This window comes from Aotus nancymaae, unplaced genomic scaffold (assembly GCF_030222135.1).
Source record: "Aotus nancymaae isolate 86718 unplaced genomic scaffold, 86718_ANA_hifiasm-v0.15.2.pri h1tg000003l, whole genome shotgun sequence".
In the NCBI taxonomy this organism is placed as follows: Eukaryota; Metazoa; Chordata; class Mammalia; order Primates; family Aotidae; genus Aotus; species Aotus nancymaae.
The window spans coordinates 54,063,015-54,083,280 of record NW_026988414.1 but is presented as its reverse complement, the minus strand read 5'-3'; the positions used below and the strand labels follow the sequence as shown (position 1 = coordinate 54,083,280).

Below are 20,266 nucleotides of genomic sequence, written 5' to 3'. Positions count from 1 at the left end.
CCATGCTGAAGATCAGAAAACCAGGAGAGCAGCCTCAGTGATAAGAGGAACTTGTGCTTTTAATCTGGTAAATTTCTGTATCCTGACTGCAACACACATGCTCTGTGGTCTTGGGCAAGGCCCTTGACTCTCTGATTCTCCATTTCCTTATTGTAATCTGATTAAGTTGTCATGAGAGTTAGTGACATATCAGCTACTACTATTCTCATCCATCACATCTGAGCTGAAATAAATCTTCCACTAGTTCTCATGTCTTGCTTCTAAATCTTCCTTTTGGGGTCATAAAGAACATGTTTGTAATCTCAGCAGCTATCTTCTAGGTGTGTTTAATTTCAAGTCTCAACTCTCTCTATCCTTTATGTGTGAAAACTGTGCAATCAAAGGAAAAATGCAGACAGAACATTGGTAAGTTGAAGGCACCTTCTAGCATTTTCTGTGATTTACCTGTATTTTACTATGCTGTACTAACTTTGTGCTATGCAAACAGTTACTTTTGTGAACTTGTTGTATTTGCGAACAGAAGCTGGAATTAAACACTCCATTTCAGTCATTAACTGATGTGAAAAACTTTCTGGATGAAAATATGCATATGGTTTGGCAAAGGATAGTGAAAGTTGATGTAGGTACCAGACACTTTACAGCTATTAGACCTTAACCTCTAAATCCTTACATCTAAAATTTAAAGCACTGTCTTTACATAAGCCTGTTTCACTTGCTACTGACAATAAAAATCCTGTCCTAACACAGACAAGTAAAAAAGGTAAACTCATATGCATATTCTGTTTCACACTCATCTTGTGTATTTACTCGTCACGTGCCTCCCAAATCCAAATAAAAGGTGAGACCTAGAGACACATGTTCACACTTGTCCTCTTGGAAGGATGTAGACTTTTTGTGTGATGTTCCCATTATTGTAAATGGAGTGTACAAAGATAATTAAGCAAGTCTTTATCTTTCAGTGTCTCAATTATGAATAGCCTTCAATTCAGTGTTGCCCTGAGGGCCTCTGAGATGGATAGAGGAACTGTCTGTCTCCAGATTCTGAACTGTTCCCAAGGTCTTGGCTTCTTTCTTCCCCCCTTGGTCATTGCTCTTTGCAGGTTCTGTGCCTGCTTCTTGACATCCTCATCACTATCTCCACTTCTTTCTTTTATCCGTTCAGTTTTTTTACAGTTTCACTTGTATATGTGTTTGGTTTTGATAGTGAGACTGAATTTTGTTTCAGCTTAAATGATTGTCACACTTTATATATTTCATTTATTGATTTTGACTTTTAGCATTCTTTCATGTCAGGTGTTTCTAGAAAAACTACTTTGAGTAATTTAGGGACTCCAGAGTAGAGCAATTCCAATTTGAAAATATTCTAATTTTGGCTTTTAAAAACAATTAAAATGTGAAGATGAAACCATTAGAGCTTGACTTTCTTAGAAATTCATCAACAAGTATATATTTAACAAATATATATGATTGCATTATTTTCTTTTTATAAATTAAATGTTCTTTAACCATGAACACTTTCAGGTCTCTCTAGTGGCTTTAAGTAAAGACTTCATTTACCCTCACGTGGCTAAGATAATGCCTTTGTTGTGCTTTAAGTTTGTTATGTGAAAGCAGTCCTCTTCTGAGATTAGTTTAAAATGTTCTATTTAAAGGCTGCTTGCATGGCCCCATTTAAGAAATTAGGCTATGCAAATCCAACCTGATTATGAGATTCAGGTTTAAAGAAATTGGAAGTGCATTTGAGGTTCTTTGTTGCCATGAATCTTGGATTTTACTGGAACTAAACCACTGAGTTTCAGGTTTGGTAGGTTTTACTTAAGAATTCCATTTCCAGCACCAATGTATTACCTTTCATTCTAAGTCCTAAGTGACCAAGCTATTATTTTTTCTCCCCATTCAGAAATGGATTTTGTTGTCTTCATGTGCTTTTGTCAGTTTATTTTCTGCTGCCATGATTCTTACTCCTATCAAGACATTTGTTTTTGTTTCTAATGTAGGTAAAATGTTTAGACCAGAGGTTCTGCTGATCTATGATTCTCTAGATTCTGCAGGTTGACATGTTTCCCAGGGCTTGCTCATTTGAGGACCTTGAAGAATGCATTTGGCCTGAAAGAAGCTTGGTTTATTTGTGTATTACTTGCAAGATAAGTCACTCCTTTACAATATCTTGTCATGGGTGGAATAGACCACACGAATAGAAAACAGAAGCATATTGAAGCCTTTACTCAAGAAGTCATACCAAATTCCTAATCTCAGATGTAAGAGCATATTTCTTGTGTGGCAAGTCTGTGAAACCAAAGGCGTGGTCCATACATAAATGGGTGATACCCCTCAGCAGAGAGAGGGTGCTCCAGATACTCAGCTGATTTTGGCACTGTCTCTAACATGCAAGTAGGCTGTGTATCACTGGCTTCTTTTCTTCCAGTGTGCTTAGTAGAGTATCCTAAAGGAGCTTACAAATGAAAATGGAAACTAGCATGTGAACTATTACATGTTACATGCAAAGAAAACTTTTCTCATTATAGCATTATAAATATTATACATTATGTGTGTGTGTATATATATAGTTTAACCTATTTGTATTACACACACACACACACACACACACACACACACACATATTTAACCTGTATTCTGTCTCCCCTGTCACTTTGCTTATTTTAGAATAGGACAATATTTTTATATTTTGGACAACTGAACTGACATTCATTTAACAAATATGTATTGAGTTCCTGGTATGTTCCAGGCACTGCGGAAGGGTGCTGAAGATACAAAGATAAGTAAAAATATGTATCATTTTCTTAAGTAGCTTATAGCCTAATGAGGGAGATAGAATTATAAACCATTAACAATAGAGTGAGGGCAGTGCTCCTAGAGGCCCTGTAGGTACAAAGTGCTTTGAAACCTTAGAGGAAGGACTGCTCCTTAGGGTAGGAGTGGAATTGTCTGGGAAGGACCTGCTATGTTGAAGAGTTTGAGTTTCACCCTAAAATCTGTCAGGGAACTGATATGGTTTAGCTGTATCCCCACCCAAATATCATCTTGAATTGTAGTTACCATTCAAAATATAATCCCCATGTGTCATGGGATGGACCCAGTGGGAGCTGTTACCCCATGATGCTGTTCTCATGATAGTCAGTGAGTTCTCACAAGACCTGATGCTTTAATAAGAGGCTTTCCCCACTTTTGCTCAGCACTTCTTGCTGCTGCCATGTGAAGGATGTGTTTGCATCCCCTTCTGTTAGGATTCTAAGTTTCCTGAGGCCTCCCCAGCTCTGCAGACCTGAGTCAATTAAACCTCTTTCCTTTATAAATTATCCTGCCTTGGGCATGTCCTTATAGCAGCATAAGAATTGACTAATAACAGGGACCACTAAGGAATTTTAAGTCTTGAAGTGATATGGTCAGATATTCCTTCTAAGAAGTTGATACTGTGGACTACAATTTAGGAATGGGAGGCTAGAGGAATTTTTCAAGAAATTAAAACAATAAATTACTATATGATCCAGCAATTCTACTTCTAGATATAGACCCAAAAGTACTGGAAGTACAGACTTGAGCAGATGTCTGTCCATCCATATTCACAGGAGCATTATTCATAATAGTCAAAACATGGAAAAACCCAAATGTCTATCAACAGTTGAGTGGATAAACAAAATGTGGTATACATATGTGCAATGGCATATCGTTAAAACCTTAGCAAGGAATAAAATTTTGACACATCCTACAATAGGAATAAACCTTAGAGACGTTATACTAAGTGAAATAAGCCAATCCTCATCTTTGATGTATGATAACAATAGTACAGCTCTCCTCCCTTATTTGCAAGGGTTGTGTTCGAAAACCCCCAGTGTTTTCCTGAAACCATGGATATTACTGAATGCTGTATATATTATGCTATGTTTTTTCCCATATTTGCAGTACTGTAAGATTTAAGTTATAAATTAGGTACAGTAGGAGATGTACAATAATAAAGTAGAACAGTTATAACAGTATACTTAATAAGAGATATATGATTGTGCACATTCATTCTCTGTCTCTCTCAAAATACCTTAACTGTGGGTAACTGAAATCATGAAAAATGAGAACACAGATTATGGGGAAAAACTGTACCTATTTAATAAAATGACAGGGCGGTGACCCTGAGGAATAAAAAAAAATCTTTGCCTAACCCAAGGTTACAAAGATTTTCTCTCATCTTTTATTTCAGAAGTTTCATAGTTAGGTATTATAGGTAGACCTGTGATCAGTTTGTGCTAATTTTGTATATTACTGAAGGTGTGTATGGAATGTTTTTTGTTTTTGCATATGAACATCCAATTTCTCTAGCATCATTTGTTGAGAACTCTGTTCATTCTTCACTGCATTGTCTTCTATCTCTGAAAACAATTATTTGTCCTATATATCTAAATTTGTTTCTAGAGTCTTTATTCTCTAGCATTGATCTATTTGTCTTTTCTGATGCCAGTACCTCATTGATTACAGTAGCTTTATGTTAAGTCTTGAAATCACATTCTTCTAAGTTGTTTTGTTCATCTGTGTCCTTCACAATGTTTTCAAATGGATTTAGAATCAGGTAATCAATTTCTACACACACACAGACACACAGCATGATAAGATTTTGATTGGGATTGCATTGAATCTGTACATCAATTTGGAGAGAATTGAGACCACAATATTGAGTCTTGTGACCCATGATCAAGGTAATCTCTCCCATTTATTTAGATCTTTTAACATTTCTTTCAGCAATGTTATTGTTTTCAGTGTACAGACCTTTTACATGTTTTGTCACATTTATCCCTAAATATTTTATATTGTTGATGCTATTTTGTATGATATTTTTATGTCAATTTATGATTGTTCATTACTAGTATGTAGAAATACAATCAATTTTTATATATTGGCCTTATAGCCTACAACCTTGTTAAACTCACTTATTAGTTCTAGTAGCTTTTTGTAGATCGCATTGGATCTTCTATACAGAAAATCTGGTTTTTATTTTTTCCTTCTTAATCTGGATGCCTTTTATTTCCCTTTGTGGCTTTACTTTCTATTTGTCTATCTGTATATCCATCCATCCATCCATCCATCCATCCATCTCACTACCTGTAACCTTGATTACAATGTTCAATAGAAATAGTAATTGTGAATATCCTTGTGAACATTTTTGCTGTGTTCCCGATCATAGAGAAGTAGCATTCAATCTTTCACCATTAAGGATGATGTTACCTGTATATTTTTCTTTTTCTTTTTTTTCCACTCCCCCAATATTGAGGATATTATATATATAGATATATATATATATATTTTTTTTTTGAGACAGAATCTTGCTCTGTCCCTCATGCTGGAGTGCAGTGGCATAATCTTGGCTCACCTGCAACCTCCCCCTCCTGGGTTCAAGTGATTCTCCTGCCTCAACTCCTGAGTAGCTCAGACTACAGGTATGCACCACCACACCTAGCTAATTTTTGTATTTTTAGTAGAGACGGGGTTTTACCATGTTGGCCAGGATGGTCTTGATCTCTTCACCTTGTGATCCACCCACCTTGGCCTCCCGAAGTGCTGGGATTACAGGTGTGAGCCACTGCACCTTTCAGAGGTTATATCTTAAATTTATATAAATATATATGTGTATATATATGTGTGTATATATATGTATATATATGTGTATATATATATGTATACACACACATATACATATATATATTATTGCATTTTAGGTTCTGGGGTACATGTGAAGAACATGCAGGATTGTTGCATAGGTACATACATGGCAATGTGGTTTGCTGCCTCCATCTCCATCACCCATATCTGGCATTTCTCCCCATGTTATCCCTCCCCAACTCCCTACCCCTCACTGTCCCTCCCGTATCCCTCCCCCCGACAGACCTCAGTATGTGATGCTCTTATAGGCCCTTTTTAAAGTTTAAGGGCATTCATTTCCCTTCTTAGTTTGCTGAGTGATTTTTTTATTCAAAAATAGATGTTAGATTTTGTCACATGCTATTGAGATGATCATGTAGTTTTCCTTTTTAGTTTTTTTCAGTATGGTGATTGATGTTTTGAGTGTTAAACTTACTGTATATTCCTTGGATAAACTCCACTTATCCCTTTAAAATTTGTAGAATCTATAGTTGATATCCTCTCTCATTTGTAATATCAATAATTTACATATACTTTGTTTTTCTGTGATAAGTTTGCCTAGAGATTTATCAATTTTATTGACCTTCTCAAAGAACCTGCTTTCAGCATAATTGACTTTTCTCTGTTGTTTTTCTTTTTTTTTTATTTCACTGACTTTTTGGCTTTGAGCTTTATTATTTCCTTTCTTCTGCTAACTTTGTGTAACTTTTCGGTTTGTTAAAGGTCATTCATTTGAGACCTTTCTTCTTTTCTAACATAGATGTTAGGTGGTATAAATTTCTTCTTAAGTGCTATGGTAGTGTCATCCCACAAATTCTGTTGTATTTTCATTCTTCTCAAAATGCATTCTAATTTTTCTTTTGATTTTTTTTATTAACCAGTGGATTACTTAGAAGAACATTGTTTACTTTATACGTATTTGGATATTTTTTAGAGATCTGTTTTTTATTTCTGATGTAATTTCATTGTGGTTAGAGAAAATACATTATATAACTTGAATCCTTTTATCCTTTTTTTTTTTTTTTTTTGAGGCAGAGTCTTGCTCTGCTGCCAGGTGCCAGGCTGGAGTGCAGTGGCGGGATCTCAGCTCACTGCAACCTCTGCCTCCCTGGTTTCAAGCAATTCTCCTGCTTCAGCCTCCCAAGTAGCTGGTACTACAGGTGCACGCCACCACGCCCAGCTAATTTTTGTATTTTTAGTAGAGACGTGGTTTCATCATGTTGTTCAGGATGGTCTTGATCTCTTGACCTCATGATCTGCCCACCTCAGCCTCCCAAAGTGCTGGGATTACAGCCATGAGCTACCACACCCGGCCAACTTGAATCCTTTTAAATGTATTGAGAATTATTTTATGGTCGAGAATATTGCCTGTCTTGTATACATGTTTCATGAACACTACAGAATAATGTATATTTCGTTGTCACTGGATGAAGTCTTTTATAAATGTTAATAAAGTCAATTTTGTTGATAGGATAGTTCTGGCCTACTATATGTCTGACAATTTTCTGTCCATTTGTTTTAATTATTGAGAAAAGGGTACTGAAATCTTCAGCTTTAATTTAGGATTTTGTCTATTTCTATTTCTATGTGTTTTTTCTTCATGCATTGGAAGAAATAATATTGGCACATAAATACTAAGGATTGTTACATCATCTTGATTAATTGAGCCCTTTATTGATATGAAATGATAGTTTTGATCCCTAGAAATTTTCTTTACTATGCTGTATTTTTTACTAGTGTTAACTTGTATTACTATGTGTATCTTTTTCCATTATGTTACCTTTTTTCTAACCTATTAGTGTCTTTGTGTTTAAAATGTTTGTAGGTTTGTAGTAAGCAAATATTGTTGGGTCTTTATCTTTTATCCAACCTGAAAATTTCTGCCTTTTTTGTTGATATTTAGAATATTTACATTTAATATGATTATTCCTATATTTAGGTTTAAACCAGTCATCTTGCTGTTTGTTTTCTAGTTTCATCTGTTATTTTTATCATTTCCTTTGTTTTTCCCTGCCCTTTTTGGTGGGAGTATTTTAATGATTCTGATTTATCTTCCTCGTTCTTATATTGTTCATAGCTATTTATTTTGCTACTTTAGTAGTTGGTAGTGCCTAAATGGTCTATAGCATTCATGTTTAACTTAGCACAGTTTAAGTGATAATTACTACTACACTTATTGCATAAAAACCTTAGAGCTGTATATTTAATTTCTCTCTATCTCGGCCTTTATGTTAGTGTTGTCATATACATATTTACTTTTACCTATGTTGTAAACCACTGAGTACATAGTTGTTCTTTTTGTTTGAATAGTCAGTTATCTTTTAATAAATTTTAACAACAAAAAACTCACATCTATAACCTGTAACATTTTCTATACTTTTCATTTCTTATGTAGATCCAGATTTTTATCTGGTATCATTTTCTTTTTGCTTGAAAGACTTTATTTAATATTTCTTTCTTGTGTGGTTGTTGTAGTGATGAATTATTCCAGCTTTTGTATATCTGAAAATAAATCTTTATGTTGCCTGTGTTTTTGAAAGTTGTTTTCACTGGACATAGAATTCTTAGTAGACATTTTTTCTTTTTTTAGTACTTTAAAGATATTATCCACAGTCTTTTTGTTTTGTATTGCATATGCAGTATTCATATCCCTCATCCTTTGTATATAATATGTCTTTTTTCCTCTAGCCTATATTTAAGATTTCTTTTCCTTTATTCCTGGTTTTGAGTATTTGATTACAGTTTCTTTCTTTCTTTTATTTTTTTTAGGTGGGTTCTCACTTTGTTGCCCAGGTTGGTCACAAATTTGCTTTGTTGTCCAGGCTGGTCATGAATATGCTTTCCTTTGATGTAATTTTCTTAGTGTTCCTTGTGTTTAGGGTTCATTGAGCTTCATGGATTCATCAGTTTGTTGTTTTACTCAGGTTTAGCCATTTTCAGCCATTAATTTTTCAAAATGCTTTCTTGCCCCTCTCCAACTTTTCTCTTTCTCATGAACTTCATTTACTCATCTGTTAGCTCACTTGATACTGTCCCTTATCTCACTGATTATTTTCTTTCTTTTTTGATTCATTTTCTCTGTGCGTTTCATCTTTGGATTGATTTTGTTGCTAGGCTTTCAATTTCACTAATGGTTTTTCCTGCAGGATCTCCTGTAGTTAATACCATCCAGTTTATTATTTGTCTCAGACGTTGTATTTTTTGTGTCCGAGGATTATACCTCATATTTATGCGTATGTATATGCAGATGCTCTTCAACTTGTAATGGGCATCACATTATGTCCAGATAAATCTATCGTAAGTTGAAAATATCATAAGTTGATAATGCATTTAGTACATCTAATATACCAAATATTATAGCTTAGCCTAGCCTACCTTAAACATGCTCAAAACCCTTACATTAGCCTGCAGATGAGCAAAATCATCTAACACAAAGCCTATTTTATAATATAGTATTTAATATCTCATGCAGTTTATTGAATACTGTACTGAAAGTGAAAAGAATAATGGTTGTATAGGTGTTCAAAGTATGATTTTACTGAATGTGTATCACCTTTGCACTGTTGTAAAGTTGAAAAATCTTAAGTTGAACTATCATAGGTTGGGGACTGTCTATGTTTGTGTGCGTATTTATATATTCTACTTCTCTAACTTTTTGAACAAATGGAAGGTAATTATAATTATTTTAATATCCTTGTCAATTCTATCATCTGTGGCATTCTGAGTTTGACTTAATTGGTTGGTTTTTCTCATTATGGATCTTTTTTTTTTTTTGCCTCTTTGCAATGCCTAATAATCTTTAGTTGTATGATATTGTGAATTTTGCCTGACTGGGTGCTGGATGTTTTTATTTTTCTATAAAAATTCTTGGTCTTTGTTCTGGGACACAGCTAAATTACATGGAAATAGTTTTCTCCTTTTGGGTCTTGCTTTTAATATTTGCTAGGATGGACCAGAGCATTATTTAGTTTATAGCTAAAGCATCTTGCTTTGCACTACTGAGATAAGACCTCTCTGAATCCTCCACTCAATTCCATGTAAATTATAAGGTTTTTCAGTATGTTCAGTGGGAATAGGCACTCTTCTGGCCCTATTCTGAGTGCTGAGTGCTATTCCCTCCACTCTTTTGGGGTGGTTCCTTTTTCAGTCTTGGTTAGTTTCCTTACACGCATGTATCCACCAGAACTCTACTGAATAGTTAAAGGAAACCTTTTATAGATAGCCTGGGTTCTCTCTCAGTGCAGCTCTGTTCACTCTGGTACTGTGTCCTATAAACGCTAGCCACCTTGGTCTCCTCTGATTCTGATCTCTCTTCACTCTCTTCACCTGTGTTCCCTCTCTTTGCATTGTGTACTGGAAAATCTCTCAAAGCAGTAAACTGGGACAGTTGCAGGGCTCATCTCATTTGTTTCCTGTCAGTCAGGGATCGCTGACAGGAAACATTTTCTTGATACTCATTCTTGAAAATGGTTGTTTCTTATATAGATACATACATACATACATATGGTTGACTCGTTGGTTGGTTTCAGGCAGGAGGGTAAACCTAGTCCCTCTTATTCCATTTTGCCCAGAACTGATGGCCTGCTTTTTGTTTCATCAGAACCTGCTAGCTATCTATATCTTTAAAGGCATTCGTTATGGTCCAGTGGGAACAGTGATATAAAGCTGAAGGTCTCATCCTGTTTCTACCAATTACCAGCTGTCTCAAGGGACAGACCTGTGGAGTCTCCTACTCAGAAGGTCATGTAGCTGATCCTCCAGTGCTGCATAAATTGCTTCCTGTACAGTCTCTCTTTTATGCTGTCACATGTTGGGCAGCTCTCCCTTTTGAATAACACATTTCCTATTTTAGGTATTTCTCAGCATTAGAAACATCTTTTTCATATTAGCTGAAATTGGTCTCCTACTAACCGCCATCGAAATTTATCCAGCAAAGTCGTATGAAATGAGTCTAATCCTTTTTTCCACACAGTAACCCCACTCTTATTTGAGGGCTTATTGCCCTTTTCCTTCCAAAGTCATCTCCCAGAGTAAAAACCTTTTGCTCTCTGTGAGCCTCAGTTGTCTCATCTATAAAATGTATTTGGCTGGGTGTGGTGGCTCACACCTATAATCCCAGCACTTTGGGAGGCTGAGGCAGGCGGATCACCTGAGGTTGGGAGTTCAAGACCAGCCTGACCAACATGGAGAAACCCTGTATGTACTAAACATACAAAAATTAGCCAGGCATAGTGGCACATGCCTATAATCCCAGCTACTCAGGAGGCTGAGGCAGGAGAATCACTTGAAGCCAGGAGGCAGAGGTTGTGGTGAGCCAAGATTGCACCATTGCACTCCAGCCTAGGCAACAAGAGTGAAACTCCATCTCAAAAAAAAAAAAAAGAGTGATATTTATTTTAAAATGATCCTGTATCTGTGAGTGCCTTCTTTAATGAGTCAGATATCATGCCAGATGCTCAGAATGCAGAAGAGAATATGCCATCTCTGCCTTCCAGGGACTCAGACAAATCGGGGGAAGAGAAGTTAAATGATACAGCAAAGAGATAAAATTGCTAATAGAAATATGCCAGGCATGGTGGGCAATTCATAGGATTTTATAGATGAAATTAATGCAAGTATGTGAAATGTACTCTATATGCTATAAAGGACTGTATGTTTGATTATATTTGATATTATTAGTTGTAGTCAAAGATGTACCAGCAGCTGCTCCATACACGTTATTTTTCCTGGAGTTTGTTATGCTTTGACCTTTTCAATGTTAAGGTTCTATTTGAAACCTTTGGGTTCCACATAATTAATAAGTTTTAGTGTATGATGTTGCCAACAGAAGGTGGAAACATGACAATAAGTTTATTTTTTCTCCTGCTATTGCAGGTTATTTGGGCTTGGCTCTTATAAAAGACAACTTGTACCCAGTGAATTCTCACGTGAATTCAAATCTTGTAAGGTAGGAACACCATAAATCTCTACTGATGCTTTATTGCTTAAGACTTTACAACTCCAGATGGCAATTGTAATACTTTAGCATTTACCATATGGAGAAATAGAAAACAATTTTCTGAAGAAAGCAGTGACAAGATTCCAGTATCATGGTTTTGTAGCACTAGTTCATCCTCACAGTGTTAGAAATTCTTATCGTGATTTATCAAGCATTTCATTACATTGCCAACAATTTAACAAAATTAAGAACTACTGTATACTGATGTGACATGGTGCCGAAGTCAGACTTTGGGAAAGTACACAATGTGGCAGCATTTCTTGCAGTTGGAGATCGTGTTAAAAATACAGATTCTGGCCAGGCGCAGTGGCTCACTCCTGTAATTTTCACACTTTGAGAGGCCAACACGGACGGATCGCTTGAGCCCAGGAGTTTGAGATCAGACTGGGCAACATGATAAAATCCCATCTCTATCAAAAAAAAAAAGAGAAAAAACCCACAAAAATTAGCTGGGCATGGTGGCATGCCTTTGTAGTCCCAGCTACTTGGGGGACTGAGGTGAGAGGATCACCTGAGCCCAGGGGAGATCAAGGCTGCAGTGAGTTGTGATCATGCCACTGCACTCCAGCCTGGGTGACACAGTGAGACTCTGTCTGAAAAGAAAATGGTAATTCCCAGACCCCACCTCCAAATACTCTTATTTAGCAGTTCAGGAAAGTGGAGGCTGCACTGTACTTATAATTATTTTGTGGATGATTCTGGTTCAGGTACGTCCTGCTTTGAGGAACAGTGGTAGAGGGAGTGACCCTGTAATATGAGGGCAATCAATTTTCCTTCTTCTTCTGCCTATTACCCTGTATTTATTCTACCATCCACTATAACTTCTGAGGATTTACTTTTTATCAGTAATTTAAATCCCAAGGTGTCAAAAAGATGAGTTCAAATGGTTCTGTTCTCGAAGAATCTTCAGTGTGGCCTGTCTGGTTTAGTCAGGGTAGCTGCCTGACCTTGAATGTGTTACTTTTAAGCTCATTGCATGTAATTGGAATAATACAGTCTACTTATTCTTCAGGAAGGTTGTTGTGAAAACCATTTGAATGTCAAGTGCCTTCCCACAGTCATAACAAATATTACTTAGTCCTCTCTTAGCATTAATTGTGCCAGATATGACTTCTTTCAAAAGTGGTTAAAGTATCTAAATAAGATTCGGGGAGTGGGGGATTAGGGGAGGGATAACAGGGGGTGGGGAAATAGGGGAGGGATAGCATTAGGAGAAATACCTAATGTAGATGACGGGGTGATGGATGCAGCAAATCACAATGGTACATGTATGCCTATGTAATGCACATGTACCCCAGAACATGAAAGTATAATAAAAAAATAAAAAAAGAAATTCAACTTTTGGAAAAAAAAAAAAAACAGATTCTGAACTGTAAAACTTAAAACATTGTAAAGTGATAAATATGAGTTAACTATTTATAGACTGTTTCTAGGAACTGCCAGGCCTAATTCCAGTCAATGTTTTCATGATCTGCCAAATTCAGAGCAGTTTATAAATATGAAGAAGGAACAGAATCTTGTCTCGAGTATAAAGTTAAGCTATTGGAGTCAGATACATCACATCCTTCTCAGTACATTTGAAAGTTTTGGGCTGGGCACAGTGGCTCATGCCTGTAGTCCCAACACTTTGTGAGGCCAAGGTAGGAGGATGGTTTGATTGAGCCCAGAATTTTCATATCAGCCTCAGCAACATAACAAGAGCCTGTCTCTACCAAAAAATAAAAAAATGTAGCTGGGTGTGGTGACATGCACCTGTGGTCCTGGCTATCTGGGAGGTTGAGCTGGGAGGATCCCTTGAGCCCAGAAGTTAGAAGCTGTAGTTAGCTATGACTGCATCACTGTACTCTAGCCTCAGTAATGAAATGAGACCATGTCTTAAAAAAAAGTTTTAATGCCCTTGTGCTATTGGTATTTTAATTAACGGCACTATGTGAAGAATCATTTCCACATTTTATTTCATGTACCACCTTTGTATATCTAATAATGAATTATAAATTGTATATTATTTTTGATAAATAGAATTTATTTCTATTTACTAATTCAAAAAAACTCCTGTTTATTTTTGATGTGTTGAATATCCTGTTTATAAAGTTGTAGTTGACCAAAACAAATACACAAGCTCATCAGTGACAATTAAATTAAGTAGTATTAATAGTTTATCAATATAAGGAAAGATGTTTACTTTATTTTGCTTAATTCTGAAATTAATTTTAGCAGCATCCCCTCTCCCAGAGAAATTAACTTGGTACAGGAGCATGATGCAGCAAAGAAATTGTCCCAAAGAGAATTAACTGCATCATGTTCTGCCTCTTTACAGATAGGAGGGGACAAAAGGAGAAAGTTACTTTCTAACATACTTTCGATACTTAGATTGTTAAAAGAAGAACCTTAGATAAATTAAATTTAACAGAGTTTAATTGAGCAAAGAATGATTTGCAAATCAGGCAGTCCCTGAACCAGAATACATTGAAAGAGGCTCCGGCCTGCCTCATGGTTGAGGAAGAATTATGCACAGAAAAGGGAACGTGAAGTACAGAAAACAGAAATGAGGTACCGAGACAGCTGGATTGGTTACAACTCAGTGTCTGCCTTATTTGAACATAGTTTGAACCATTGGCAGCCTTTACTGGCTAAAACCTGGTGATTGGCACAAGAATTCGTTACAGTCTGTTTGTACACCCAGTTAGGTTACAGTTCACTACCTGCTAAGAAACCTTTAGGCTGAACCTAAATTGTGTAAGGAGGCAGTTTTAAGCTAAGCTCAATTTAACAAGGTGAAATAAGATATAAGGAAATGTAGGAAATAAAAATGAAGGGCTTACCACTTACTTTTCTAAATTTAACTTTTCAAAGGGCCTGATGGTCTTGGTATTGAAGCATACCTATCTATACTGGTGGTTCTTGAGTTATGAGCCATGATGTGCTTTTCTCCAGGACCTCTTCATAGGTGAGCCACCAAAATTTGATGAATGTGGACAATTAGTGTTTGCTGCAGTGGTCACTCCACTGTGTCTTTCCAGAGGAAATATTTTGATTGGATTGAGTGGTAGTGTGTTGTGGAGCAGGGTAAGCCTTATAGACTGGTAACAAAATGAGTTCAGTATTTCAGGCCACATCTGCTCTGCTTTCTGAACTTTTGTACTCTCCTCTGGTTTGTTCTTGCTAACCTACTTAGTCCTGAGTTTCTTTGTGGCCCTCTGAGATTGGCAGCTTGGTTAAACTGACTGCTTGGCTTTTGATTTTGGTTTTTGCCCCTAGATGTGGATACACCCACACAAACGTGGTTGAGAAAATTGGCATTGAAATGGCCACATACAGGGGTTTCTATGGAACTTGACCATTTCAGGGTTTATTTCAAGATTATAAAAGTAATATATATTTATTGTGAAAAGTATAAACAAACAAAAATTTAAACAATCTGTATTCTGTCACCAGAGATAGTTTTGATATATAAGGACTAAGGACTTAGTTTTCTGTAATCTTTTTTATATGTATATTTTAACAGGATCATACTATTTTAAACATGATTCCTTTTAATTTTACTACATATGATGAATATCTTTTCCATCATTTTAAATGGTTGCTGTGTGTTCCATTAAATGACTGTACCATACTATATTTTACTTAACCAGTATAGTTTTTTTGTTAATTTCTTGGAAAGTTTCTCTTAAATTTCCTATTGCCATTCCAGCTAAAGTAAAGAAAAAAAATATATTTTTATGGGCAGTTACCCATGAATGCACCTAACATACATGTTCCTCACTTTCTATTTGTAGCTTTGAATCCCTGGTTCTCAGGCCTTAAAAATTCTTGGACTGGGCCGTACTACTGGCTTTCCTGGTTCTCCAGCTTGAAGAGAGCAGGTCATCAACCTTCCCAGCCTGCATAACACATGAGTCAATTCCCCTAATGAATACCCTCTCATTTATCTGTATATCTGTATCTCTTATTGGTTCTGATTCTCTGGAGAACCCTAGTAGAACCACTAATAGGAAAATTAGGCAATGAGATGGGGTGTATTGGGGGGTAGTTCTGGAGAGAACCCCGTGGTAGTGTCAGTAGTGAGGCAAGGTAAGGTTGGTAGTTACACTGGTGCCCAAGACACATGTATAATTTTCCTAACAGTAGCTAAGGATTCAGTCTCTCTAAGTTTATATATCCACTTGTAAGTACAATTTGTAGACTCTACTTTGGAGGAATCTGAAGATGTTTAGTAGGTGAAAGACCTGCCCAAGGTGATATACCCAGGAAGTGGCAGGATTAATACCCAGGAAATGTGGCTTTTTGGATTTCCTCTCTTTATTTAAGTTAACCTCAGATCTGTTCTGTGCTTGCCAAGATAAGGTAAATATGATTATGAAAATCTTCTATTTAGTAAGCTTTACTGGTCTCTACTTTTAGACAGAATGTTAGTTTTCTGTATATGTAGTACCAATATGTTGCATATACAGAAAACTATTGCATATACAGACATATAGTTAATGCCTCAATACTTAAGAGAAAATCTTTTCTCCATACAATCGTGAAAATTCACTAACTATTGGAAATAGTCGTTGCATGTTTGCACTCTAAACCTTTTTTGATTGAGTGTGGCAATGAATGTGCAGTGAAATGTTTTTTAAAAAAATTCCTGTATTTACCAAATAACTCATCAGAATTTTCATACCTCTGGATCACTTCCCTTCAGCATATGATAAGGCTTATACATACATTGTCACTTATTTTCTTCATAAATTAGCCATTTTATTCTGTCAGTAATTTACATACATGTCTGACTATAACAACTAGGATTCCAGTAGGATGTGGCAGACACAAGTGAGAGATGCATATCCAAGGCACCCTAAATGGAATTAGCTGGTTATTTGTTTCAGCTCATTATCTCAACTTCACTGCTGGTCCTTTCTCTCACAGATGCCTTGTATCTAAATCACCAGTGCCTGCTTAGTAATTTTACTTGAATTGTAAAAGATAAATAGTACTGTACAGTCAAAGCACATTTAAGACACACTTAGCTTGTTTTCTGTCACAGAAAGAAAGAACAATTTTCTTTGTTTTCTTTTGTACAAGCTTATTGCATTGGTGTAGATAAACAGTCTTTGTGGATTTTATTTGCATCATATCTGTACCAAAGCTTTAATAATGCACTGTCAAATTCTCACCTTATGTATTTTTTATGTTTTTAAAATTAGTGAAGGAGCATTCTAACATTTCTTCTATGTTCACTATGTTTACCAAACTTCAATATCTTATCTTTTCAATTAAAAAATTAGAATGAGTAAGTTCTCTGGTTATGTAATTAATATCACATTATGTTGCCTTCAGTATCATGTCCATGGTACATGTTTCTGAGCTGTTAATAATTTAGCAACTTCTTTCTAAAAAAAGATTTTATACATCTTTCATACATGAACTTAAATATAGAGTGGTTCATTGCCAGATGTGGTTGAGAAATGTATCTCAATAATTTGTTGAGATGAAAACCTGTTAACTTCTCCTAAACTTTTCAACTGTGTAACAGGAAGGATTGCCTCTATTTAACTTTTAATGGAAAGGCAGGTTTCAGATAAAGTCTTTTGACAAACAACATCTTTTTCTTCATGACTCTGTCTCGGAATTTCCTTGCTGCCACTTCCATCTTCTTCCTCTATTTGGCTGAGGATTTCTGCTACCTATGAAGACCTGTCTCAAATAATTTTTATAGGTTTTTCTCTCTCCCAAAATAAAATGTACATGCCTTTCCTGATTTCTTTCAGCACTTCAAACATGTCATTCCAGTATTGTCTGGCCTCCATTGTTGCAGATAAGAAGTCATCTGTTCGTCTTACTGTGATATCATCATTACATAATGAAATTCATAATGTTTCTCTTACTGATTTCAAGAGTTTATCTTTCAACATTTTGAAGTGTCTGGTGTGGTTCTCTTTGAGTTTTTCTTACTTGTAGTTCTTTGAGCTTCTTTAAAGTGTAGATTAGCATTTTTCATCAGTTTGGAAAGTTTTAACTATGATTTCTTTAAATATTCTTTCTAATCCTTTTTCTCTCTCCTCTTCTTCCTGTATTTTGATTATGAAAGTGTTGGTTTGCTAACCATGATCCCCCATTTCTGAGGCTCTGTTTACTTTTTCTTCTTTATTCCCTGTCTGTTTTTTGGATCATCTCATCTGCCTTCATGTATCATCAGGTTTGCTGATTCCTCCTTTTGCCCATGCAAATCAAGTGCTTAGCCCTTCTTGTGAATTTTTCATGCAAATTATTATACTCTTCAACTTCAAGAGTCCCATTTGGCACTTTTAAAAAATAATTTGTGTTTTTATTTATATCCTCTATTTGATAAGACATTGTCATCATGCCTTACTTTACTTCTGTAGGAATGGTTTTCCCTTAGTTCTTTGGACATACTTATAATGACTACTGCCAAGCTGTATCTGCTGATTTCAACCTCTGGGCCCTGAAAAGGAAATTTCTACTACCTGTTTCACACCCCTCTCCCCACCATGTATGTGTTACATTTTCTTGAGTGTGTGTGTGTGGATGTGTGTGCACATGCACATGAGTGTGTATGTATGTGTTTGAATGTCTCATAATTCTTTGTTGAAACCTGTACATTTTAGATACCCTAGTATCTCTGGATATTGATCCTCTCCCTCTTCTGGGGAAAGTTTCTTGAAGTTGTTTGCTCATTGGTTTATTTGTTTAGTGAGTTGGCTGTGTAGTACATATTTGAAGAGTATTTTTCCCACTCTACGTGGCCTCTGATATCCCTGCTCACATTTTTTTCTTTGCTTTTATCTGTTAGCATGAGTTCCTAGGAGTCACCCCTGGTTCTGCCTAAATCATTTACCGATCAATGTGTATGCTTAAGCTGCCTTAGCCTGTTGAATGTATGTGTGGCTTTCACAGCTCAGGGGATTTACACTTTTGCCCTGAGTTCCACCAGGCTCTAGTAGGTCAGTGGTTCTTTCTCCATTCTCTCCTGAGAGGGTGTAGCATGGACATGCATACAGTCTTCCAGACCATGACAGGTGAATGTGATTTTATTTTATTTTAACTCCCTTCCTAGCAGTCACCCCTAGGGTAGAGTAGCTTAATGTTCAGCCAGTATTTGGTCAGAGGTTGTGCGTAAGTCCCTGAAGTTAGTAGGTCTTTTGCATTTTGCTGATAGATCTGTGTATGACTTGGGAACTTTTTTCAAGTCTGTTCACATTGCACTTTATTTAGTCCTGAATAGAAGTAAAAGAGATGTGCATTCCAGGGCATGTGCTCAGCCTTCTGAGCCCCTAGGGATAAGTGTGATTCCAAAAGCACACTCCTTGGTGTCTCTCATGTTCCTTGGTCCACCATTTCACTTTCTGCTACTGTTATCCTGAAGCTACCAGGCCCTGCATAATTGCTTGTCAACAAAATCTCCATTGTTTTTGACAATGCCCTTAGGCGTGAACTTCTCCTCTCTTTGTTCCAAATAAAGTCAGCAAGGCACAGCTCCCTCTGTCATCAGGGCCTGACATTTCACCTGCACAGAACTTCTGTGGCACTGAGCCAGAGTTTTGGGCAGAAACAGTGACCTGCTTCTCCCAAAGTGAGCACTGTGTACTATGAGCAGACGCTGGAAACAAGTGCCATCATATGATGGTGGCTCTGGGCTTTGTAACCTGCTTCTCTCGGTGTGGAATCTCTACCATATGAGTGAGCTGGGGTCGGAGTGTTAAGGGCCTCCATATTCTCAGACTTTGCTCTTGTCACACAGCCTTGCTGCACAAGTGGGAACTGAATGGGGAAAGGAGATGGAGTCCTCTTAGAAGCACCTGCCAAGAATTGTGCATCCACAGCACATGGCTGGGGGTCGAGTAGGTAGTGAGAGGCACTGGCAGCCTGCCCCTCTCAGGTGAAACTCTAGCCCTAGACTAGGAGCTGGGGAGAGTGGGAACCCCTGTGTTCTTGGCCATATCTTCCCATAGCAAAGCTTCCATCACACAGACCTGGCAGTAGGGGTGTGGGGAGGGCGTGGGAGCAAGTCATAGCTCCAGTGCCACAGGTTCTTGCCATTCTTACCAAGATTTAGTATATTTTCTTGAAGAGATGTTTCTTCACTTGCCATATGCTCTTAGTAAAATTTCCAGAAACTTTAAATGTTTCTTTAGTTTGTTTTAAACAATTTTCACCAGTTAAGTAAATAGTGGTTGCACCAAGAGAGGATCTGCTAATCTCACACTGCTGTTCCAGAAGACTCCCCTTCTTTGTGTGGTTTGTTAAGGCTTTTTCTCCAGTGGAGTGACATTCAGCTTATCCGATGGACTAATCCTTCATTGTCATTGAATGTGTTCATCAGGCTGTGACCTCTTATATCTTCATGTTCCCTGTCTGTAGTATTATGAATGCTACTTCATAGTAAGTACTCAATAAATATCTGTGAAAGAACGAATAGATGGATACCATATTTTTCAAGTGATATGTTGATTTTTACTCAAAAAGACTAATGCAAACAGTGGGGACTTTGGGCACTATGAAGCTTTGCTGGCTGTGGAAGTAGATTTCGACTCTGCTGACCCAGCGTGAACATAGTGAGCTAGAACTTTTAAAAATAAAAGGAGTATGAGGAGCTACTACGCAACACATGAATAAGAAGAG

At 36.7% G+C, this 20,266-nt stretch overlaps 1 protein-coding gene across 2 annotated transcripts in view; it reads left to right on the top strand.

The window, feature by feature from the left end:
- Positions 1–20,266, top strand: part of SH3GL2 (SH3 domain containing GRB2 like 2, endophilin A1) — a 215,502-nt gene that overhangs the window by 123,465 nt on the left and 71,771 nt on the right. The window contains exon 1 of one of the 2 annotated variants that reach the window (XM_012449982.2): positions 11,569–11,590. The exons of the other annotated variant lie outside the window; for it this stretch is intronic. The gene's annotated coding sequence lies outside the window, so the exon portion shown is untranslated. Of the gene's footprint in view, positions 1–11,568; positions 11,591–20,266 lie in introns of those variants that run through there. 2 annotated transcript variants of the gene reach the window in all.